General features: G+C 32.3%; 1 protein-coding gene and 1 long non-coding RNA gene across 2 annotated transcripts in view; one reads left to right on the top strand and one right to left on the bottom strand.

Annotated features, from left to right (window-relative positions):
* The window catches only part of LOC118186930 (otoferlin-like), a 963,443-nt gene that overhangs the window by 242,660 nt on the left and 699,582 nt on the right, over positions 1 to 21,201 (top strand). The gene's annotated exons all lie outside the window — the stretch shown is intronic.
* Positions 13,179 to 18,570, bottom strand: LOC146998204 (uncharacterized). The gene is made up of 3 exons (XR_015040363.1): positions 18,496 to 18,570; positions 16,307 to 16,396; positions 13,179 to 13,323 (listed from the first exon to the last, which is right to left on the bottom strand). It is a non-coding gene; the product is annotated as an uncharacterized LOC146998204 (long non-coding RNA).

Below are 21,201 nucleotides of genomic sequence, written 5' to 3'. Positions count from 1 at the left end.
AAAATAAGCGAGCCATTCTACATGGCTGTCACAAACACAATCTATCAATTCAATTATCTTGTTGCCACACATAAAGTTCAAAACTAAAGGAAGAAAAACGCTGTTTGCAACAATAAAATGAAGCAAACGATACTCACATAAACAATAGTAGTAAGTGCCCAGTTATAACCACTGACAACAGGTATAAAAATTTGATTATTATTTGAAATTACAGCAAATTCGGTATTTTTCTCTTAGCATGCCATAAATTTCCTTTCTTTAATGTCAATCCATTTTTAAATGTGTTACCATCTTTGCAAAGCAAATACATTTCCGCTAATATTTTACTTAAGCATTTTCTAGAATAGCATGCTTTTATTGACTGTAAATATACACGTAAAGTAATTTATATACGTATTTAATTCTCAACGAATAATATAGAATACCTTGAATAATTAAAACAATGTTTTACATTGCTAGAAGCTTTCTGAGCTTTAGGCGAAGGGGTCTATTGAAATTTAACTTTCTGTTAGTTTCACGTAAACGTGCGACATTTTAAACATGAAGGTGAACGGAAACGTTTAATCTTAGAATTATAAAAGTTAAAGTTTTCTAGATAATTTTACCTTTAAAATCCTTTATCTGTCATATTCGGCCCTGCCACTACAGTCTCGAAATAAATGAGACGAGGCCGCAGAAACTTAATTTTTCTATTCTTTGTGAGTTTAGACCGCTTAGTGGGAAGAGCGAATGTAACTTGCCACGGGTGTGTTAACATTCGATGCTTACCAATTTATCTGAGTGCCTAAACACTTAAGTGATGTAAACGGGAACCCTAAGGGGATGGCAGACTCGATACGAGTGAAGACAAATTTCTAATAAAGGAAGAAGAGGAAATTCTAATAGTTTAGACAGAATTCTTAGAGTAGCTAAGACAAAGCTCTTTGACTTCTGACGCTGAAAGAGTTTGTAATTAACGTAATGTAAAAGTACAGATATTGATTTTAGTTGTGTTTATAAGTGTTTCTCCGTTATAGCTTTCACTAGATATTATTGTTCTTTAAAACCTTTATTTATTTCATTGCACAGGAGTGTCCTAATCACTTCTTAGGTTAGAAACTCCAGAGCATTATGGAAAGTCCTATATCTTTAAAAGACTTTTTTTGAGTCTTCAAAAAGGAAATATACTGTTTCGAATTGTGTGTAATGTAACATGAAACGTCCAAAGAGAATGAAGCTTTGCCAAAAAAAAAAAAAAAAAAAAAAAAAAAAAAAAAAAAAATTTACAGGAAATGTCTAACATTTAGGTAAATAGATATCTTGCTAAATTGGCGAGATATTGTCAAGCTTGCCAAGGCCTTAACGACTAACTTTTGTCCCCAAATTTGGCAAAGTCGCAAAATTTGACGACATTTTAATCCCATCCTTTTGTAACTATAACTGATACTGTAATTGAATAACTATAATTGGAAATGTAACTAAATAAATGTAATGATTCCTGTACGTAACTGTAACCGTATCTGGCTCTTATATGTAAACGCTCGGCCGCTGGGATGCTGCGTCATGCCGAGTACTGTGCAGTAAAAATGACGGCATTTAATTCGAAACTAGCAAAAACGCAGATTAAAGTAAATTGTGAATTTTGGATGAATTTCTTCAACAAAATCTTATCTCGGCTTATGCAAGAATCGGCTTACATTCGAAAATATACTGTATGTCCTAGCGTTTAATAACTTTATATAAAATGCTTTCTTTTAGTATAACAGTTTTTTTCCAAGATATTTTGTATCTATAAATAAGGATTCATTAAAAGCACTGAAAAGTAAATTTTATAAATATGCGCGTAAGTATTTCGTTCATTTAATTATTGTTTTTTTTGTTTGCTATGTGACAAGTAGAGATCGAACGAAATTCAGATTATTATTTTGATGTTTTATTTCAAACGTCGGGATAATTTTCTTCCACGTTTAATGCAAAATATGCACTTAAAATGCCTGTATATTGGCAATGTATGTATAATGTATGCATATATGTAATTGTATGTAAAATAGCAAGAGGTGAAATATTATATCTTCTGAAAACGTAAAGACGCTTTTTTGGTTTTCCAATTGAAAATCTTTGTAATGGAAAATTTTTATGTAATCAGTCTTTACTTTGGATTTGCGAAGCTTTAAAATCTTATTTTTCAAATTCTAATGCTTAGTGAAAACGTATGCAGTTTCTTTTGCTTTCGAATATTATAAAAGTAGAATTTTATCCCATTTCGTTGAAGCTATCTTCGAATTCTTTCCTTTCAAAAAGCTTCTTAATCAGGAAAAACGGCTATCTAAGAAAACAATAACTAATTTCTTAAAGAAATTTTTTCTTTCTATCCATTGGTAGAACACTGTGCAAATACTTAATGGACTAAATGTATACATCGAAATGTTATTTTTCAGAATGTAAAACATTGTTACTTAGAAATGCATTAAAGTTGTTTGAACGATTTTACACGCCAGTGAATGTAAGAATTGTATAATTGTTGTTTAGAAAGTTCAGTTTGCAGAATTTAAAAATGAGAGAATATTTTTTATTGTTACCAATCTGGTTTGTATAATAATGGTCAGCACAAGCCTACGACATTCATCGTGGAATGAGACAAATGAAGTTGTCGTTGTTAAGAGCCTGTGGGATTATTTGAATTACTAATGCTAAAAGTTTTTAATTGTGCATACCTGAAAATCCATCAGTTGAAAAATTCTAATAAGCCTGGTAAATAATTTTTAAATCATTTTGTAAAATAATTTGTAATGCAGTTAATTCTAACTGTTTAAGGCTCTTTTTAGTTTTCTCTCTTTTCATATCTGTCTTGCATTTACACACTCCGGCTTTAAGAAAACGCGAGAATATGCTGTAAAACTATCAAAATCCTCCGATCATGCTACCATGGTGGCACATCCAGTTGGCAACCGGAAATTCCATGGTTCGAATCCCAGTGTTATTTTAAGCTTTTTTTCCCAGAAAAGCCTAAAATTGGCTCCCGAACTAAGATTGGTTGAACTGTAGCTCAACACCACCAGAACAGCGTCGACTGGATCTTGTGTCGCTACCCAATAACCCTTTAAATAGAGAAGAAGGGGAGAAATTGCTTTAAACTTTGCGGACACAGTTTAGTAAGTTTACACACAGCTTATTAACGACACAGTTTATTTAAGGACACAATTTATTAAGACACAATTAACGGAAGAGACACAGTTTATTTTTTACCATTTCTGGCATTTAGAAGCCTAGTCTTTTCAATGTAATGTTTTAATTAAAAATGAATTTTGAAAGAAAGCACAGAGGGCATGTATAATTGGTCTTGGCTGAATAATTTATTTATGCGAACTTTTAGCATTTTAACTGCTTTAACTTCTCTATACATTTTGTTGTGGTTTAACAGAACATGTGATTTACGGAGACATACATCCAGTATTAATAAACATGTCAATAGAGAGACAAATTAGTCCAGTATTTGCTAATTTAAATTACGGTTTACTTCATTTAGAGTAAAAGCTAATCAAATGCTGCCCGACAAAGTATTTAATTGTTATCGTAATTTAGATTTACTTCTAGAACAGCGTTTTTAATTTAATTATAATTCTGATAAATTTCAATTTTTTAGTTTGAAAGAGAGATAATAGCAAATTAGTTTGCTTAAATATGCACATTTTTTTCGTTCAGCGGAAATATACAGCTGAATCATTTGCTAAAGGCAGAAAAAAGATAAATAAGGCGTTAGTAAGTAGCGAAATTACTTAATAATTTAAAAATTTTGCCGTAAATAATATTCTACTTCAGTGCCTTCTTTTTTAAATTCACTGGTAAATGATTAGAACTTTTGTTGTAGTCTTAAAAATAATATATTCTAGTATCAACTAAAGTAAACGCATTGCTGGCTGTTAAAAACTTCAATTCCATGTAGGAAAACAGCAGGATCGTACATATTTTGCAAACCGTACTTATTCATACGTTATTACTGTTGTATTGTGAGTAATCCCGCTTATCTGACATGAGCACAATCTAACGAAATTCATCACGTCAAGGAGTACAGGATTACGCCTGTCGTCTGCAGGAGCCTTAGGCACCATGGCAGGAGACAGTACGACTTTGCGCAGTTCCGCCCCCAGTTTTGGTGGAGAGCACCCCCGGGAGACAGTTTCGAAGGTCTCCCCCACTCCTCTTCCTCTACCACTAACCTCTCGAGAAAGGTTTTGGCTCGCCACATGTTTAGAGTGCCCCCATGCGGCCCAGACACTATATATTTACAAACGTCAAAGCTTTCTCCAGGATTCGAAGCCAAGTCTAGGAGTCAGTGTCGCTAACTACTTTTCGAGTTGGGCGGCAGAAAAATGTACGTTACGCTATTCATGCATTTATATGTGCTGTACCATTGTAAATGCTGATTACTTGCTACAGCGCAAGAGAAAGCAAAGGAAATATCTCCGTGCCATTTTAGATGTTGCCGTTCCTACAATCGAGTATTTGTGTCGTGCAAGGCTTCCAATTTTCTGGGGCAAGATTCGTGATGCGGTTATACGATGCCTAAGAGTGATACGGGCGAGATGCATGTCATTTCAGGCGTCAGTGGATGGGTCCTTTTCAAATCTGTAAGTCACTCTGGGCTCTCTTCTGGTTCCTTCGAATGCAAGCTCTTATAATAGTCATTGTGCATAATATTTATTATAATGACAGTTATGAAGTTTCGTGTTTTTGGTAGCATCAAATGTACGAAAATTCCAAACATCTTATATGAATTATCACTCCTGTAAGGCTGCGTTCAGAATGCAACATAAATCTCACAGAGGCATAGTAACAAGGAATAAAATGCGGGAATTCTGTTCACACCTACGACACAAGATCTAACCGCACCCATTTAGAGAAGCTAAAGTTGCGCTTGCGTGGATGTGTCCACAGCTTTCCCATCCAGGTTTCGCGCGTTCGCTCTGATTGGTCGACTCTTATCCCAAGTCGGCATAAAGTTGAAAACTTCGAACTTTATGCCAAGAGCCCTAAACCAGATTTTGGCTCGTAGCACAGACTGGTTGCCTGACAACTAACTTATGCACTTTAAAGCGTCGTCTGAACACAGCTTAAAGTACCAAAGAGACTGAAAAAGGTTCTAAAGGACTCTTTTATTTAACTCAATTAAAGGTTAACAGAAAGTACCACTTGTGCTTACAAAATAACCGTCAATTTTAGCTTAAATCAAAAGTACTTAAATTTACTTAGCTAAGTAAATGTAATTTTAAATTAAAAGTACTTAAATTTACTTAATTAAGTAAATATAAGTTTAAATCAAAAGAACTTAAATTTGTTTAGCTAAGTAAATGTAAGTTTAAATCAAAAGTACTTAAATTTGCTTCGTTAAGTAAATGTAAGTTAGCCGAAAGGCTACATAATTAGAGTAACACGGAAGATGGCTATGACCTAAAGTCGACATGACAGGCCTAGTGGCGAGAATAATATAGCGAGAATATATCGCAGAATACTACTCTCAAGATAATTAAACTAGCAACGTGGCCTTCAACTGGCAGAAAACATTCTGATTCTACCCTCTAAAAGTTTGTAAGATCTAGAGGCCCCAACTTGTCAGCAAACTGTGGTAGTGACTGCTACTAAGTGTGAATTTACACAGAAACGTAAGAAGGGTTTAAAGCCCTTTTTATTCAACTTTTAAAATAACAGATGCATCCACTTGATACTCACAAACTACGCCGACCCGGCGGTTTAACTGAAACAGAACGCAGAACTGAAAAATAATGACTGGATGAATAAATAGCGAGATCACTATCCACGAGGCTCTGAGATCTTAAACTAACCTAACCGCGTTCTAAATTATCGCTGAGATTCAACGAGCTTACTGATTAAGCAGTTGAGAGATCTAGCAAAATCTGCCGAGCTAGGCACACAGGCCGACACGCGCTGTTCTAAATTTCTACCGAGCAATATTCACGTTCGCGATTCAAGTAGCACACCTACACTTTCGTTTCCTTTCTATTTAAACTCAACTTACTTCCGCTAAATTTGAATATACTGCGCACGCTACTACAATATACATACTCTAGCATTGGCAATTGTAGGGGAAAGTAAAGGCTAGACATAAAGATAACTTAAAATAAATGTTAGTTAAAATAAATATAAGCCCTACAAGTTTAAAAGAAGATCACGTATTGTTCATTGCTGTCTCTCTCTGTTTCAGAGTTTCATCACTTTCTGGTCACTTCTTGCTGTTATATTTTCAGTGTCGGGTAGTGTAATATGCAAGGTTAAATTCTTGTTTCAATCCCATTTCACTTCTATCTACCTCGTCTTTACCTTCAACATTTAAAGAAAGAAGTTATTCATAGTTGCGTTCCCTTTTGTCAATAAAGGGCTCAAGGCTTTTATTTGCCCTTCATAAGCTGGAATGTCTTCCAGTATTTCGTCTGTTGTAATCACGTGAGAACATGTTTTTTCTTCGTGATTCTCATTTAGGCAGCTAAAAAAGAAGGTTGTGTTCAAGCTTCCAAGTCATACTTCTGCTGATATACTTGATTTACGATAATCTGTTGTTGTTGTATTAACATTTTTGTTATTTCAACTAACCACACATTTGCACCTTAATGCATTTGCCATGAATGGCTTATACGAATCTGTCATCATGTTCAAGAACATTGCTCAGAGTCTACCACATGGAGCGATAGATTTTACATTCACGTCGACGAGGGATTTCCGCCCCAATTTCGATGATGAGTATTCCAGGAGACGTATTCGAAAATTTTCCACGTCTATTCTCTTATAACTAAAGCTATCGAGAAGAATTTCAGCTTCTCATTTTAAAATACACTCAAATACTGTTACGTATCAAATTCATGTTTGGAATAATTTGGAGTATTTTAAATGTACCCATGCCATACAGACACTACAAACTTACAAACAGCCGAGCATTCTCCGAAATTCAAATCCATACTCAAAGATAGGCAGTCGAAAGAATTACCATTTATATCGATTTGGACGGCTCATTGTGAGTGGTGGTCCTTGGAGCTTTGAAGGCCTACTTAAATTATGGATCTTTATTCTAGCATAAGATTTCATGTAATTGTGAGTGTTGGTTTGTGGATTTTTGAAGGCCTGTTTAAATTACGGATCCTTATTTAGCATAAGATTTCATGTAATTGTGAGTGGTGGTTCGTGGATTTTTGAAGGCCTACTTAAATTACGAATACCTATTTTAGCATAAGATTTCATGTAATTTTTTATGTAATTGTGAGTGGTAATTCTTGGATATTTGAAGGCCTACTTAAATTATGGATCCTTATTCTAGCATAAGATTTCATGTAATTGTTAGTGGTGGTTCGTGGATTTTTGAAGGCCTACTTAAATTACGGGTACTTATTTTAGCATAAGATTTCATGTAATTGCGAGAGGTGGTTTTTGTATATTTGAAGGCCTACTTAATTTACGGATTCTTATTTTAGCATAAGATTTCATGTAATTGCGAGAGGTGGTTTTTGTATATTTGAAGGCCTACTTAATTTACGGATTCTTATTTTAGCATAAGATTTCATGTAATTTTTACGTAATTTTATGTAATCAAATAGTACCTATTTTCGACCTCATTTGAATACACGCGAGGTAAAAATTTACAGTATGGCAGGAAAACAAGAAACGAGAAGGAGAGGAAAGAAAATTAACATGAAGTAACTGGTTAAGGAAACTAAATAAAACCTTACACAGGTAATCTCGATCAAAGAGAAGAACAACTGCGCGATATGATAATCCAGTTCCAGTAGGCTGCAGTTCTCCCATTATTGAATTCTGAGACTTTTCCGTATGAGTTCTGTATCATAAAAGAAGCATAGCACGACTTTTAATACAAAAGACAACAAGGAAAGGTGATTTACGAAAGAAAAAGCGACACTTTAGTCCCTTTTTTTATACTGTTTTTCAGAATCATTACTCTCGCCTGTATTTTCTCATGCCGTGAAATGCTAATCAACTGCGTATTCCAACATGCTCCACCTTTTATACAAATTCCAGGTCTGTTGAGAGCTACATTCATGGATTTATTTAGTAATTTTTATAGAATTTATTCGCTTCTTTATTTGGCTGTTTTATTTGTAAGCTGTGTAAAAAGAATCTGGACACTACCTTTACAGCATTAGAAGATTTAAATTACGTGTATAAAGTCTTATGGAGCGCGGAAATTTTCCTTCGCCGTATGTTCACAAATACGACGAATACAATGTCGTAACTTTTAATAAAAGGAACTTTAAATATAAGTAATCGATTCATCTTTGATCAGAGGATCTTTCATTTGATAAAATGCTATACTTTGGGAAACGTAAGAAATGTCAATTTAAAACTTTAAAAATCTGTAGAAATATTGCGAATTTATAACTTTATCCAAATTTTTATCTTTATTAATGTCGTAACCTTTTATCTTTATTAATGTCGTAACCTTTGTCGTAACCGATTAAAAATTATTCTTTGTTTAATATGTAAACTTCCTGTCATTAAATTATTCAAAGCATGAATTTAAAATAAAAACTGGAAATAAATACTGAAAAAGCATGAATAAAAAATAAAAACTGAAAGCTTTCAGGTTTTATATATTACACCCTAAGGGTCGTTTTTTAACGTTTTGTGTGTTACCTTTATTTACTAAATATCATGGTCTTCCCACTTGAACTACATAAATTTCAATTCAACAGTAATATCGCAAAATATTTAAAAACAGCATAACTTCCGAATTAGAATTTCCGATAGACAATGTTAACGGAGATAAAAATGTTATTTTCCGTACAGTGTTGCCACTGCTCGCTTTGAAATCGTTGAGTTTGTTAATAAAAAATTCGTTAAAGTTTTACAAAATATGAAATAGATAATAAAACAAATTCCAATTTAGGGCTTCCATGTTCCCATCTTCGGGAGGAGAATTACGTTATTAAAAATTTAATTACCTAAATTATATATTGGATGGCTGTAGGTATAGTTGTTTTGCACAGAGCTAGAAACATGCATACCTTCAGAAAGATTCTTAATTATTTAATTTCTGTAAACATAGTACAGAGTAGACTAGAAGAGAAACACGCTAATGTCACAATCAAAATCGTAAAAAACAACCTAAAGCGAAGTTAAAATAGGGAGCGAGGGGCAAATTTGCCCCTCGCTCCCTATTTTAACTTCGCTAATATTTCTTTATGCTTGATCAGACAGCCTGGCTCAGTAAAAGTAGGCGGCCAGTGCAACTCTGATTAAAAATCTAGTTATAACCACGTGCAGTGCTGATAAGCACCACGTGTTTCTGTGATTCCTATTTTCTTCTTTCTATGTATTTCTTTCTCCTGATGAGGAGGGACCTTTAGCTGCCCTCGAAATCGATTGAGTGTTTCATTATACCTACGCTAAATATAAGGTTGTTTTTTACGATTTTGATAGTACAGAGTGATAGTATTTGGTGACAACAATTTCAAAAATGATACACCGTTTATAGTGATACAATGCAAAATGCTGTTTCGAGAATAATAACCCTTCTGGAATAATACTCCTTTGAGCTAACAATAATTGAGTGTATTCTAAAATGATCCTTGTAGAAGAATCTATGACCACATCTGTGGTAAAACCCTTCGCGAATGCCTTGAGATTTTGAATTGATTGCGTTTCAATATCTGCTGGTATGCTTCTAAAATATTTTAAAAGTGCTTTCTGATAAGAAAATATCATTCCGCTAAAGTATTATTAGTTCATTCATGCAGAAGGGTTTCCTGTTGTAAAAAGTGTAAATAATGTAAGTTATCAGTTATTTGAAACAAAAGATCCAGAAACTGGGATTTCTTTCTTGAAGCACGAAGCATTGTTTTCGCTCGAATGATTTTTGAGACGCAATCTCAGATATTTATTTAAAACTTTAACTCATGTGGAAAGTTAATTTTGGAAATTGGAAGTATTTTACTTGCACTTAGTACTCTTAGAGTTTTTCATCAGAATGTGATTATATGCCATTTCTGTACCAAAGAAAGACGCTACTGAGAGATTTCTTTTGCGAATAATACGAGACCTCTATAATTAAAACGCTGTTATTTTTCATTGGATATCTTTTAACGTTACACTCGAAGAAGTTACTGGTTTAAGAGTTGAAAACTGTTTGTTGGCTGCATATAATAAAAGTTTTCGATATTTCCTCAATAAACTCTCAAGTGAGTACTAACCAATAAAAGTCACGAGCTACTCAACGCAATTCACTTAGAGACTTTAACGATATAAAAACACAATACTCACTGACGGTTAAAGATTTAATTATCTTGTAGGGATTATTTTAATTTTGTAATAGTTATTTTTAATTTTGAAACCCTTTTCTCTAAATTCTTGTTTTCTACCTACAACTCCCTTCCAGTATCACGTTTTATGTAAATGAATAAGAACCAGTATTTAATGGAGAATTTCAGTCACTTCCGGAGAAGTGCTCAGAAGTTCTTAGTCCCACATAGCACAGAAACATCCTTGGGATATCCCAAGGATGTTGCTCGCGGGATATGCGCACATCCCGCGAACCTCCTAAACTCCTCCTCCCGAGTGCTTAATGTCACATCCCGGGATATCCTCAGGACATCCTAACCAAGTCCCATCGACAGCGTGCGGGATGTTATTAGGATATGAACTCCTACTTACTACATCCTCAGGACATCCCACAAACCTAAGCACATCCCATTATATCCTAAAAACATCCTATCTATGTCCCATCGACAGCGTATGGGATGTTATTAGGATTTAAAGTCCTACTTACTACATCCTCAGGACATCCCGTAATATCCCAATTTCCTCCTGAGCGCTTAATGTCACATCCCAGTATATCCTTAGGACATCCTATCTACGTCCCACCGACAGCGTATGGGATGTTATCAGGATTTGAAACACTAGTTACAATATCCCTTTAACCTCTTAAATACATACTCTCAACTGCTTAGTGTCACATCCCAGTATATATACAGAGGAAAATTACAGTGAAAGTATGTGAAGGTGTGATGATCTAAAACCTACTTTTTTTACAAAGATAGTCTCAAATCCTTCTATTATGGTTACTATGGAAAAATCAGAAATGTTGAAAATATTTATACAACTTATTTTGTTTTTAAATCTGAATTTGTGAATATATTAAAACTGAGCAAGGAAATTAAAGTGAATTATTAATACAAAATATTAAAACTGAAAATTTTGCTTTTATTTTTAAGATATTAAAAATCTTTTGATCATTTTTAAACATCCAATAGCCCCCAAATTGAATTATTCATAATTAAATTATTTTACAAAATCAGTTTCTAATTTCAGTTAATTTGTATTAAAAATTGAATAATAAAATTAGCCATTTAATAATCTTTACATAAATGAATCATCTTTCTTTAAAACATGTAAGGAATTTATAGTGTTTTGATGACATTGTTGGGAAATTGTTAAAAGGAATAAATTGTATTTTTAAAACTAAATCAATTCCTAGCCTCAGAATAAATAAATATGTTTTCGTAACATGAGAATGCTGCAGTCTTTTTTATATATTTAATATTTAGTTGTAAAAATCTGACATTATGTTAACAATTCTTTATATCATTCAAAAGGTAACTCAAGAAGCTCTTCTAAAATTCTATCTTTCTGCTCACACAATTAAAAAAAAAATCTGAAAGGCCTCAGATTTTAGCAGTCACTCAAAGAGGCTAAAAGTTTATGAATGCATAGATTATCAATACAGATGGGGCAGTGGAAATAGCAAAACATTTTATAAGATACCAGAAAGTTATATATCTTCTATATATTTGAAAAATGAAGAAATATATCATGTAATTATGTTAATTACCAGAAACCAGAAAAGTTATATATCTTCTATATATTTGAAAAATGAAGAAATATATCATGTAATTATGTAGAAATATTAAAATGTTTTCAATTAGATATATCATGAATTAAATGCATTTTAAATCAATCAGATTAAAAATTTAAAAAAGCATTGTTAAGAACTGTGTGTAATGCTTTTAAATAGCTTGGCTTGTTAGTCAATAATATATTAGATTTTAAAGGTAAATATGTTAAATTTTGCCAAATGGCAAGACTTGAATGAAAAGCGAAACAAGTTTATGACTGACGATATGAAGTCACATTTCAAAACTAATAGCCCTTTTAGATTAAAAAAAAAAAGTTCTGAATATAATTTGCAATGGTTCATTGGTATTATTTTATGCAAAATTCAGTAAAATGAAATTTACCCATTGAAATCAGCACCAAATTAAACTTTGTAAATTCTAGCGCATGTTAAAGGTTGTCTCATCCAGAATTTTATTACTAACCATTCATTTCAGAGCAAAATAAAACAGTAATTGCCATTTATATGACAATCAATATCAAAAATTTAAATCTGCATTTTATGCAACATAGAAAAACTTCAAAAGATCTACTGTTTACCATGCAATTAAGGCATTTTATTCTGCAATAAACTCTACCAATTATTAATTCCATTAAGTATATTCAGTTTACTCTTTCTGCTCAATATATGCTATGTAAAATTTTCCATAAATTTATTAATTCATTTTATTTTGAGGTGAGCTTTTATTCAACTCTCAATGTCAACGAGAATGTTTAGTTCATTTTTTATTCGGTCTCAAAAGAGAAATCAAAATACGTGGATTTATGTACGTGTATTTATGAATCAAAATACATGAGAAATCACAGTGAGAAAAGCACTGCTACCTTAAACTGTGATTATATATAACAAATGCAGTGAATTATAGTTAAAAAATAGTGAAAATATTTATATTTCTGAACTATTTCATATCTAACATTTTTAGTTTCGTATATGTGGCAATTTAAGAACTTTTTTACGTACACCAATTTTTTGAAATATCTGCAAATTTTTGTATCTTCAAGGAAAGCTTATTCTTTCACCTTTAGTATATAAGTAATGGTAATTTATTAGATAAAATTACTTAATGGGGAATTCAGAAAAATATCTAACCACTTACCTTTGTGACTTCATCTGCAGAGAGACTAAAAACGTAGTTCAGCTAAATCTGCTATAATAAATATTTATAATAATGCTAAATTATGCAATATCTATTAATATGACAAATTTTTGTAAAGCTATTTATTTGGATGAAAGATAAATACATTCAGAAATTTATGGCACTATATTATGATTAACAGAGGAAAAACACTTTTCAAAATTCAAAATAGTTTTTATTAATCAAATTTATCACATTTTATTTGAATTCATGAAAAACAATCTTATATCCATGTATTCTTATGTAGTATATAAGAACTCTTGATAAATTGGATCTCTGTCATTGCCTTTCACAGCACCTACAATAAAAAAAACACTCACAATTACTATATGTGAATATAATTCATAATTAAATTTAAACAAATGACTATTAGAATGCAAATTAAAGGAAGCATTTAAAATATTTTAACATTTAGTACCTATAAACAGAATAGCAATTATTTGATTTTTCGATTATAGTAAAATAAACATGGGGGATGCCTTTTAAAATTTTTTATGTCAGAAAATAAACTCAAACCACCAGCTGAACATATGAGCAGTTTTATCAATCAGCCACTGGTAGGTAACCTGGATACTGAATCAACATATAAAGTTGCCAAGATAAAGAGAGAAACAAAATTATGATAATCACATCTTACCTATTCATAAAACTATTTTAAATTTAATGTGTAGGCAAGTCCAAAAAGAGTGAGAATGAATTTATTTTGCAACACAAAGTAAAGTCTTGCAGGAGCAAAAAAAACTTGTCTCATGAGATTGGCAAGCAAAACATAATTAAATGCATCTGGTAACATTTATCTGACAACACATAAGTAATTGTTAGCTACGTGCAGAAAATAAAATCTGATCAGGGGCGTAGCTAGAGGGGGGCATCTGTCCCCAGGCACAGAATCCAAGGGGCGCCAAATTGATGTTAGAACATTTTAGAATTAAATGTTTTCCATCGTTGGCAAGCAGTAGGGGGCACGAAATCTTCAGTTGTCCCTGAGCGCTGAAAACCCTAGCTATGACTCTGAATCTGATCATGTTAATGCAATTTTAAACTTTTGAACTTAACCGCAGAAATTTACCAAAGAAGTACTTGTAACAGTAGTAAATGAAGATGTGGCTAATCTTTACTGTATGGTACACCTTGGTTTCTGTCTGAAAAAAAATCGCAAAGTGGTAATGGTTGTTTGTGAAATGTGGAAGCCCATTGCGTCAAATAAGATTTTCGGTAACCCTAATGTTGATAATGTTAGCGAAAGTAGCCTTTGGAAAAAAAAAAAAAAAAAAAAAAAAACTTTTTTTTTTGGTCAATAAAAAGGAGTTATTTCTGCAAATATTGCCAACGTGTTGTGATAAATTTAGTTTTGGGCTACTTTTTTTAATAGTAAACCTTTTGTACGGTCCCAGGTTTTTGGTTCTTACCATTCTTTTCAATTGCTGTGTTTGGTTGCACGGAAGTGGTATGGTCTTGTATTTTGAACATGCTATTTATTATTTTGGTGTGGGTACCATCGTTTGAGTATGTCTGAGGTGACTAAGAGACGAAAAATTTGCATAACATAAGCCTAAACATATGCATGTGAAAAAAGGTATGTTAAAAAAATGACGTTTCATTTATTTTTTTGTCTCTGTGTTTTAATTTTTGTTAGAAGATTTGTTGTTTAATGTTTTTATGTTAGGAAATATGTATTTTTGGTAACTTATTTCTCTCTGTTTGTGTATTTTTGGTTGTCTGTGTGTTAAGAGAGTGGCGAATTTTTTCTGGTAACTGATATTTTTAACTTTCTGATTTTCTTAAAGTGAAAATAGATCAATGTGTACATGGGCAAAGTTAAGGCAGTGCACAATGCCCAGTTTGTGCAGTTCTCTGTTTTAATAGGTCAATGTGTACATATACACAGAATTTGTGTATGTCTTTGACTTCTTATTTTGGTTTTGTGTAACGGCCACCTTGAAATTGGTGCCGATCCTCTCAGGTGACGATCTTGATATAAAAAAAAGAAACGATTCGCCAAGGGTTACAGTAGAGTAAATTTTTACCAAAGATGTTCTACCATAATCACCATTTCAGTGGTTTAAACACTAGTGGGGCAGTATGCAGAGATGAAGATTTAAGTTTTGTTTACACAGCATGGTGGTTTAGGCACTCCAGTTATTACAGTGAACAAAATTATAATAAACATAGCCACAATAATTGTCTATAAATATTGATGTATAACACTGCATTAACTAATATATTTCTTATGCTAGTATATACAGAATCCTAAATCGAAGGGAAAATCAGAAGACATGCATTTTCCTTTAACTGAAACATGGATTTGACCATACAAATCTCAGTCTTACGGGACATGCCACACTATGCAGATAGACAGTAAAAAGTGCTTGTGTTGTTTTTATTTGTTAGAGGCATGAAATAAATATACTTCTAGATTTTAATTTTTTCTTTTCTTGTTTTACATTTGGATTACCTATCAAAAAGTAAGGAATTTTGATATTATTACAATATCGGAGTTAAAATAACCATTATTGGACATGTTAAAGTAATGAAAATTTTAAATTAGGTTAAAAAGTAACCCTTAATGTGGCATATTTTTGAATTAAACTCTATTGACATTAAAAACAACAAAACGTCCCTCTTTATTAAGGACTTTAATTAACTAATTTTAAATACGGAGCTATGAATGAATTTTTTCCCTTGCATGTTATAATAACTGAAACAAAATTACTCTGATACAGTCAAAATTCCTAAATGCAAGTACATAAAATTTACTTTAGCAATTTAAAGAGATGAGACACACTGAACACATGAATAAATTTCTATCAAAGAATAATTTATTAAATTTCGCCCGTTCCATAGTAAACTTTAACCATTAGATTACATTATTAAACCGTGTTATCAGTTTGAAAAGCAAGTCATATGCCAGATCTTGGATGTAAAAGAAATACACAAAATAATATACAGGTTATTGAAAAATGATGTATACCAATGTTTATAGATATGATTAAATGTAACAGAAAATTTACTGTCACAACCACATTTTTAAATGAAATGTATTATTTTAACATTTTACAATATTTAAGGTATGGCATTAAATGCAACATTATGTGCCTGGACATAAGTTAGTAAATTAAAAAAAAATAATAATAATCAAAGAATGAATGTCATGAAAAATTTCAAAAACAAGCAGAATTTAATTTAGACACTTATGATACCTTTAGACACTTATGATAAATAAATTTGAGAATTCTTCACCCAAAATTAAATTATAATTAACTAAAACCAGTTTGACTGACCTTCTACAAAATCCTTCAGCTGCAATTTTTTCTAGCTTGAAAACCAAATTTTTCTCCACATGGTAATAACATCTTAACCAGTTGAAATTCCTGCAGAAAGTTTTATAACACAGTAATAGAATTAATAGAATAGAAAAATTAACACAAAAGAAAGAACATCATTTAAACTTAACATTATTACTAATTTTGGTGCTTTCTGACTATCTGCAAAGCTGTGAAAATTGGCAAAATGGTTAGTTTATGGTTCATATCTACTGCTCTGTTCACAAGTAGTAATTCAAATAAGCACTTTATAAGAAACAAGAAATTTTAGGATGCACACACACAAAAATATATATATTGGGTCAATATTCACATATTTTTCATCCAATGGAATACTATTCAGAAATAAAGATTAAATATAAAGCATGTAAATACATGTGTGTGGTATGCATATTCATAGTTTGCTATTATCGTGTGCATACTCTTTCTGTTTTAGCATAAGTTGAAGCTGTGAGGGCAGATGATAAGAAAATATCAGAATTTTTCATGTATAAGAAAAGATTGCCCTGACTGCATGAGTGCAGATAGCACTGACATTTACATAGCGCATTAGAAATATATAGTAATATATGTATAATAAAAAGATAATTGCATATTATTAATTCATTTTTTTAAATGCCAAACTTTAACAATTCTTTCACATATAATTAAACAGAATTCTTTCACATGAACATCTAAAATCCATTCTTAACTAAAGAATAAATAATAAAACCATGTAAATTTCTTATCAAGCCCATCATTTCCGAAATGTCTACTTCTGAAAGTTCCCAGCATTTCTCAATGTATTATTAAATTACTAAACTAAGCATCAATGATCGTCATGTTCGCTAATGTGGCAATATCTTTTACACTTCTTTGTTACCACAAGTAACAAGTAGGCTTCAATAAATCTTTAACTGTTACATGCTACTTTTGTCTAAAATTTGTACAAATAATAAAATTAAATGAGCTCTTTATAATATGCTCAAAGATATAATTTTGTATGAAAATTTGTATGTTATATATTGGCTTGATTAATGATTCAGGAAATAATTCGGGTTTTCAAAGTGCTTCCAATAATTCAAATTTCAGCTTGTGTCAAAATAAAATCTATAACACAAAGATAAGCAAATTTTCTTATGAACAATGCATTTTAACATTATTCAATCACTGGCAATCACACAGTACTGATTGCTTCAATAAACATTACTGTAACTGTGTTATTTCGAAGACTGTAATGTTTTAATTATTTCCTTAATTAAAACATTACAGTCTCTTCCTCCTTCTAACACCAAAAGAAAACCCAGATAAGAAATAAAAAATATCAGTAAAAATAAATTATATTATTGAATGACACTTTACATTAATTACACTTATGCATATATTATTTTATTATAAATTATTTTAAAATCAAAGAAGAGAAGGGGGAGAAACTTTAATATTGACATTTCTAAAATGATATAAACATTAATCATTTAGTACAGTTTGTTATTTCAGGCAAAAAAAATTCACTTTTCTGGATAGCATTTATATTTCCATCTCACTTTCAATGAAACATCAAGAGAAATGCATATAATTTAAACACCAGTTTATTTTATTTATCAGACAGATTATGTCAACTCGAAAAAACCTATCAGTAAAATTCGGTAGTAATAATTCTGAATGTTAGGCAACTTGCAAGATTCAACAAAAATTATATATAAAATATTCAACATATACACATCTATGCACATACTTACGAACACAGGTTCATACATTTCCGATTCTGGTCCCAATAACAGAACAGTACCCCCCAAAAAAACTTGAATTACAAACTAGATTAAGATAATGTTTCAACCATACATATTTTGGACAAAACAATGCAAACTCTTATTTTTATACAATTGTTCAAACTATTTAACATAAATTTATTGTTGCAATAAAATAATAAGCAATCTGATCACACATATTATTTTGAAACTGAATGCATAAACTAGACTAAAAAAAATTCAATCATAAACATTTGGATAGCAGGGCAAATTAGATATTTGAAAAGACAGCCAGCCATTGAGATACACGACAGAATGGTAACAATTGAATTCATAAAGCTGTGAAACATTTAACTGTCAAAATGACATAAATTCGAAAAGCAAAAAAAGTAAACATACAAGTATTGCAAATGAACTTACCTTTCATGCAACAAAAAATATCCATACAAGTTAACCACATGGCGCAGCCATTTTGGATTTCGTTTCAAATCAGACAGATGTTTACGGATTTGCGGAAGAATACGAGGAACTAGTAGTTTGCGGGATACAATGTGCAATGACGCGAAAGAATATAGTTCTGTAGAACTTCCTACATTATTCCGTAATAAACAGTACTATTTCCTAATTTTTTCTTTATATAATTAATTAATTAATAGGGAAATAGTTAAATAATGCCGAATTCATTTTTAATGAAATGTAAAATTTTGCATGTATGGGACGACCACCTTCCATCCAATATTTCTGAGAATATAAACAAATTTTGGAATCTGAGAGTATCAGTAAATAAATATATAAAATATCGCCTCTCAAACGACCACTTCTGAAAGTGACCAATAGTTCTGAGATTATAAATAAATATTGATATTAAGCATTATTTCTATAAGACGACCATCTCTATATAAGACCAACGTTTCTAGAATCTTGGATAGTCATCAGAGATGTATCTTTACTGCGAAATTATCGCACGACTGTAATTCAATATCAATAACAGATCGCGCGATTGAAAAACATTTTCTGTCCTGTAATTAGAGGAAAAAAATTTTCCTTATGAGGTATTTCTCCCGCTCTCCTAGCGTGCCTTCGTGGTGTAATAGTTCTGCACGCTGGGCCGGTATTTCAGAGGTCCGTGGTTCGATTCACGGCGAAGGCGGTTGCTAATTTTTCATCTCTACTACGGCTTCCCAAAAAATCCTAATGTCTCTACAGTGGAGCCCGAACTAAAAAGGTGTTGGATGAGGTATATCCACACCCAGGATTTAGTGATTGGATCCCCTTAAAAAAAATGTCGGCCTTTAAAAAGAGAAGTAATATAAGGTATTTCTCCCGCTTTTTTAGCGTGTCTTCGGCCCACCAGCGGCCGAGCGGTAAAGTCGCTGAACCCTGGTAGTGCGATCCGAGGTTCGAATCCCGCGAACGGGCTGGCTGCATGGGTGTTTTCGTGGTTTTCCCCACGTGTAACGTGTATACGAGCCAGTTTCCCTTAGAAAGTCCTCCACGAAGACATCCCTCCCCATAGGCAGATAGCCCTAGTGTGCTTTGGCATAATTAAATACACCACCACCACACCTAGCGTGTCTTCGTGGTGTAGTGGTTCTGCACACTGGGCCGGTATTCCAGAGGTCCGTCCTTCGATTCCCGGCGAAGGCAGTTGCTAATTTTTCATGTTTCCTGCTTCCAAAAAAATACCTAATGTCTCTATACCCAAATTTAAAAAAAAATTCGTTTCCGTAATTAAATATATCTATATCTAATTTTACCTATATTTGTAGTAGGGTTTGTAATCTGTAAGTAATTATACATGTAATTTATACATTTTTTATAAAAAAAATATATGTTATCTAGAATTTTGCAAATATTCTAGAAAATGCTAATCCATTGAAAAAAATCTTTTCCATCACTAAATAAATTTTTAAAAACGTCAGAAAAAATAGCAGTTAAAATTAATAACAAAATAACAAGAATAAATCATCAATCATATCAATATTTTTAATGTACAGCATTTAGAAACAACTTAGTAAAATACATATGAAAAATAAAATAATGTGCAAGTTTCAGATGTGCAATGTCAAAAAATTAAAACTGGTAAATTTGAGAACAAATATCCTCAAAATGTTTGACAACGAAAGTCCTCCGGACAATGCAGAATGAATGTCCTCAGGATGTGAAATTGATGAACTCCTCAGGACATCTGAGAATCAACATCTTCAGGACATCCTGTCATATCCCGGGACATAGCGACTTAAATAAGACATCCTCAGGATGTTAAATTACGATCTCCTCAGGACATCTGAGAATCAACATCCTTAGGACATCCTAAGTATGTCCCGGGATATTGCGACTTAAATAGGACATCCTGAGGATGTTTTGTGCTATGGGGGGTAGAGCGGGTTCTGCCTTCGTGTCAAGTAATTACTTACATCTATCTTACTTAAGCCTATCTTACTAACAACGGCTGTAGTATTACGTGCCTGTTAGTATTCGCCGTCGAGGTTTAATTAGAGGCCAACTTCGTTAGTTATCTTTGTACAACTTCGGGTAAAGTTTAGCTAGTTAGAGTAGTTTAATTTTTATTTTATATCTTACATTAAGGACCAAGTGGAGGCTTTCCTGTAAGCTCGAGAAGGTGCCGACTGGGAGTGTTTCTTTGAGTGAATTAAAGGATATTTTTAATCCCTCTTTGGGTTTCTATTTTATCGTTTTAAAGAGACCAGCGTATAGTTGCTAGACACTCCCGTAAAAGATCTTGTAGCCAATGACACGTAAATTAACTAGAAATTTATAATCTTTTTTTCTTGTAGAAGGTTTTTGGTGATTGTAAAAGAAAAGATACGCTGAAAACCAAACATTAAAGTTATTACAGTAGCAAGAATTAGCCTATATTACGTAATTTCTTTTACCAATGGCTAGCCCTCAGCCGACTTCGGCTTGGTTACTACTAAGGTCGTAAGTGGTGATTATGGAGGCATCTAATAGGTGGGCCACCTTTGCCTCTGACAGTTAGAGAATTCTGCGAAACTACTGGCTAGGATCTGTACGTAGGCAGTCTCTCGGCCACTGGGGTATAAAATTTATGAACTTGGTGGTTCTGAAGGTCCTGGGAAAATTTCACTTGTTGGCCGGCCTCGG

This window comes from Stegodyphus dumicola, chromosome 3 (genome assembly GCF_044657685.1).
Source record: "Stegodyphus dumicola isolate Sdum_Otavi_A_Nest chromosome 3, ASM4465768v1".
In the NCBI taxonomy this organism is placed as follows: domain Eukaryota; kingdom Metazoa; phylum Arthropoda; class Arachnida; order Araneae; family Eresidae; genus Stegodyphus; species Stegodyphus dumicola.
This window is presented reverse-complemented; position numbering and strand designations above follow the sequence as displayed.